Consider the following 5604-nt stretch of genomic DNA (forward strand, 5'->3'; position numbering starts at 1 on the left):
TTTTTTTCAAGGTTCTTAATAGACGATGGCAACTTGCTTTTTAAAAATTTTATATTAATTTACATGCTCACCAGAAATGCATGAGTGACTCTCTTATTTCATCTGCTAACATATAATGTTTCTAAAACAGCTTTATTATGTGATGTGGTATTATTTTTTTAATATGTCTTTCCAGTATTCTGTAGAATAGTAATATGTGGTGTCCTAGTACTGGTACTGGTGGTATAGCTTGGGGCTATTAATTGAGGAGCATGTTGGTTGTGCTAGTTTGGTGGAGGGAGAATGAAATTCACATGGAAGGACAAATGACGTGACCCTAAGAGTGTAGTGATATGAAGAACTATGGAAATAATTTTGGTGAAACTGAGTGTATGAAGGAGAAAAATAAAAAATGAACTGGTTAAAAGGGTATGGTAAAGAATGTAGGCCAGGGAAAGGGTATAAACACAGAGCTTTCTGAAAGACACTCCAAATCAAGCATATAGTAATGGGCTACTTGTTTAAAATAGCCCAATCTGAGCAAGAAGCAGAGTTGGATAGGTTTAAGATTTTTTTTTAATAATAAATTTATTTTTTATTGGTGTTCAATTTACCAACATACAGAATAACACCCAGTGCTCATCCCGTCAAGTGCCCCCCTCCGTGCCCGTCACCCATTCACCCCCACCCCCCACCCTCCTCCCCTTCCACCACCCCTAGTTCATTTCCCAGAGTTAGGAGTCTTTATGTTCTGTCTCCCTTTCTGATATTTCCCACACATTTCTTCTCCCTTCCCTTATATTCCCTTTCACTATTATTTATATTCCCCACATGAATGAGAACATATAATGTTTGTCCTTCTCTGATTGACTTATTTTACTCAGCATAATACCCTCCAGTTCCAAGCACGTTGAAGCAAATGGTGGGTATTTGTCGTTGCTAATGCCTGAGGAATATTCCATTGTATACATAAACCACATCTTCCTTATCCATTCATCTGTCGATGGACACTGAGGCTCCTTCCACAGTTTGGCTATTGTGGACATTGCTGCTAGAAACATCGGGGTGCAGGTGTCCTGGCGTTTCATTGCATCTGTATCTTTGGAGTAAATCCCCAACAGTGCAATTGCTGGGTCATAGGGCAGGTCTATTTTTAACTCTTTGAGGAACCTCCACACAGTTTTCCAGAGTGGCTGTACCAGTTCACATTCCCACCAACAGTGTAAGAGGGTTCCCTTTTCTCCGCATCCTCTCCAACATTTGTGGTTTCCTGCCTTGTTAATGTTCCCCATTCTCACTGGTGTGAGGTGGTATCTCATTGTGGTTTTGATTTGTATTTCCCTGATGGCAAGTGATGCAGAGCATTTTCTCATGTGCATGTTGACCATGTCTATGTCTTCCTCGGTGAGATTTCTCTTCATGTCTTTTGCCCATTTCATGATTGGATTGTTTGTTTCTTTGCTGCTGAGTTTAATAAATTCTTTATAGATCTTGGAAACTAGCCCTTTATCTGATAGGTCATTTGCAAATATCTTCTCCCATTCTGTAGGTTGTCTTTGAGTTTTGTTGACTGTATCCTTTGCTGTGCAAAAGCTTCTTATCTTGATGAAGTCCCAATAGTTCATTTTTGCTTTTGTTTCTTTTGCCTTCCTGGATGTATCTTGCAAGAAGTTACTGTGGCTGAGTTCAAAAAGGATGTTGCCTGTGTTCTCCTCTAGGATTTTGATGGAATCTTGTCTCACATTTAGATCTTTCATCCATTTTGAGTTTATCTTTGTGTATGGTGTAAGAGAGTGGTCTAGTTTCATTCTTCTGCATGTGGATGTCCATTTTTCCCAGCACCATCTATTGAAGAGACTGTCTTTCTTCCAATGGATAGTCTTTCCTCCTTTATCGAATATTAGTTGACCATAAAGTTCAGGGTCCACTTCTGGATTCTCTATTCTGTTCCATTGATCTATGTGTCTGTTTTTGTGCCAGTACCACACTGTCTTGATGACCACAGCTTTGTAGTACAACCTGAAATCTGGCATTGTGATGCCCCCAGATATGGTTTTCTTTTGTAAAATTCCCCTGGCTATTCGGGGTCTTTTCTGATTCCACACAAATCTTAAAATAATTTGTTCTAACTCTCTGAAGAAAGTCCATGGTATTTTGATAGGGATTGCATTAAACGTGTAAATTGCCCTGGGTAACATTGACATTTTCACAATATTAATTCTGCCAATCCATGAGCATGGAATAATTTTCCATCTCTTTGTGTCTTCCTCAATTTCTTTCAGAAGTGTTCTATAGTTTTTAGGGTATAGATCCTTTACCTCTTTGGTTAGGTTTATTTCTAGGTATCTTATGCTTTTGGGTGCAATTGTAAATGGGATTGACTCCTTAATTTCTCTTTCTTCAGTCTCATTGTTACTGTATAGAAATGCCACTGATTTCTGGGCATTGATTTTGTATCGTGCCACACTGCCGAATTGCTGTATGAGTTCTAGCAATCTTGGGGTGGAGTCTTTTGGGTTTTCTATGTAGAGTATCATGTCATCGGCAAAGAGGGAGAGTTTGACTTCTTCTTTGCCAATTTGAATGCCTTTAATGTCTTTTTGTTGTCTGATTGCTGAGGCTAGGACTTCCAGTACTATGTTGAATAGCAGTGGTGAGAGTGGACATCCCTGTCTTGTTCCTGATCTTAGGGGAAAGGCTCCCAGTGCTTCCCCATTGAGAATGATATTTGCTGTGGGAGGTTTAAGATTTCAAAGGGCAGAGCCTTTAGTGCTCTGTAGCCCAAAGTTTACAGAATTGTTTCCTGGGGTTGCAGAAATTTGACACCAAGGGATTTCTAGTCTAGAAAGTCTTGTCCTGAAATAGAGGGGTTATGGAAGAATTTTTAACTAAGCTGGGATTTGGGGAGTATAGGAGTCTGGTAAGCTGTTCTAGAAGGATCTATCTTAAAAATTAAAAAATTTTGAGGAGCACCTGAGTGTCTCAATCTGTTAGGCATCTGCCTGTGGCTCAGGTCATGATGCTGTGGTCCTGAGATTGAGCCCCATGTTGTCAGGCTCCCTGCTCAGGGGAGGGGGGAATCTGCTTCTCTCTCTGTCTCTTTCTCCCTATCCGTAGCCCTGCTCCTGGTCTCCTCACTATCTCTCTCTCAAATAAATAAAGTCTTTCTTTAAAACTTAAAAATGATGAGGAGTATCTAGCTTGCTTACTGCTTATTGCCAACTCCAACATGGTGTGCCTTTGATGGATTGGTTAAAAGTCCATTCATTTAGCAAATACCTCAGCTGCCTACGGTTTATCCAGCACACTTTTCTCACATTACTCTAAAAGCCCTACACTTAAGAGTGATTGTGTATGTATGAGATGACAAAGTACACAACGGAACAAGGAGTCCTGCCAAAGAGGAAAATGTAGGGGAAATTCCATAAGCTAGGAGGACTGCCTTTAAAGCAGAAGCTTCTTTACATTTGACTCCAATCTTGGCACACTCAGCCTAGGGAAATCTCCTATGGGAATTAGTTTTTAATTTAATTGCAGTGGCAGCTAATTTCTCAGTTCCCAAACCTGGGTTCAAATCCAGACACTGCCACTTAATGACTGTTTGATCTTGGATAAAATGTCTGACCTCTCTGTGCCTCACTCTCATCAATAAATGGGGATAATCACAATACCTACTTCAATGGCTATGTGATTGAGTTCTATGTCTAAAATATTGCAGTAGGCTGTCATGGCTCCATTATCTGGTCCTAATCCCTGGAACCTTTCATGTCACCTTCCATGGTGAAAAGGGTCTTTGCAGATGGGATTAAGTTAAAGACCTTGAGATGGGGAAATTATCCAGATGTGCCCTAAATGCAATTACATGTATCCATATAAGAAGAAGGCAGAGGGAAATTTCATCACATACAGACATAGAGGAAGGTGATATGTTGATGTAGGGAGGGATTGAAGTGATGTGACAAAAAGCCAAGGAATGCCAACAGACACCAAAAGGTGGATGAAGCAAGGAACAGATTCTCCTCTATAGTCTCCAGAGGTAACCCGGGCCTGTTGACATCCTAATTTCAGCCCAATGATACTGACCTCAGGTTTCTGGCCTCTCAAATTGTGAGCAAATAAACTTGTGCCATTTTAGGTAAGATAGTTGATGGTAATTTGTTGCAGCAGCCACAGGAAAAAAAAAAACAAATATTTAGACCTGTACTTAAAACATACTAAGTGTTAAAAAACTAATGTTTGCTGTTAGTATTCCAATAAAATAGCCAGAACTTCACATGCGGGAGTCCTGAGGATTGGATAGCTCAAGGATGATTAACTATGTATTTTTAGGGAATTTGTGTTTCCTTGAGTACTGAAGGGGTTTCCAAGTAGAAGCTTATTCTGAAGAGGTAAGTGAAAAGAACATGCCATGTGCTTTTTTAATCAGATGCAGTAAGACAGAGGGACAGAGGGACCGCGGTAGCCTTAGAGGGAAGCAGTGGTCACATTCCCAAGCCTTCCCCTTCTGCTCAATTCAGAAGATGCTCTACTTTTATTCCAGGCAATAAAATAACCTGTAAGGGCATGTGTCGTGTTTGTCAAGTCACCTTAAAAATAGTGACCCTGAACACTCTCTGGAGCTAAAAATTTGCCTCCCAAAGAATGAATGATCAGAAGTTTCCACAAGAGACGGTGATCTGCTAAAGTGATGAAGAGCCTTTGGAGTCCTATAAACTGACCTCCTACTGGGTCCCTAATCTGTAGTTATAAATTACAGGATTCCAAGCAGCTACTTCACCTCTCTGGTTCTTAGTTTGCTTTGTAAACTAAGAAGTCCAGAGGGAGGTGGATGGTGAAGACACATTGTCTCATTGGATTATTATATGAATCAAATTAAATAAATACATGGAAAGTGTTTAGTCTTGGACCTAGTTAAGTAGTAAATAATCAATAAATGGTATCCAAAAAAGATAAGGCCAAGGCCTTCACTCACTCAGTAACATGGAGGTCTAAGTAGATGATTGATTTAGATAGAGCCCAGGAATTTTTTTTTAATGTGCACAAAAGATCCCATCCAATTTTTTGTTTTAGCCCCAAATATTATTTTCCTTACTCTGTAAGGTATAAAAGTCTCATAGCACAGTGTTTGGGGGTGGCATATTAGAATTGGAGAGGTTATTCCTGAAAAGAAAAGTAATAGGAGATAGTCCAGTTTTTTTTAAATAAACTTAAATTGGGGAAAAATCCTGCCAGTGAGAGTAGATGCTGGCATTAAAGCAATAATAATTATAGAAATCCATTTTTTTTTTTTGCCAAGTTTTAGGTCCAGAGAGGAGGTTATGAGAAATCACTTAACTTCATCACAGCTAGATTTTAAATTTTAATGGAGGTGCTAGAATAAACAATATAAAGTGGCCACAATGGCCATGTAGAAAAGCCAGACACTCATTACCCAAGTGGAAGAAGCCTGAAGCCTCCTCATCTGCTTCAAATGCAATGCTCATGTGCTGAAAAGCATCCCAAGATTGCAAGTGGTGTAAGGAAGCATAAACTGAGGCAATTGCCATCTGCTGCCAGAGAGGAAAGGCTGCTTTTGGCTGATCTTGTGATAGTTTACAGTCCTCATCCTCTGTTGCCCACCAGATG

This window comes from Canis aureus, chromosome 10, assembly GCF_053574225.1.
Source record: "Canis aureus isolate CA01 chromosome 10, VMU_Caureus_v.1.0, whole genome shotgun sequence".
Classification (NCBI taxonomy): Eukaryota; Metazoa; Chordata; class Mammalia; order Carnivora; family Canidae; genus Canis; species Canis aureus.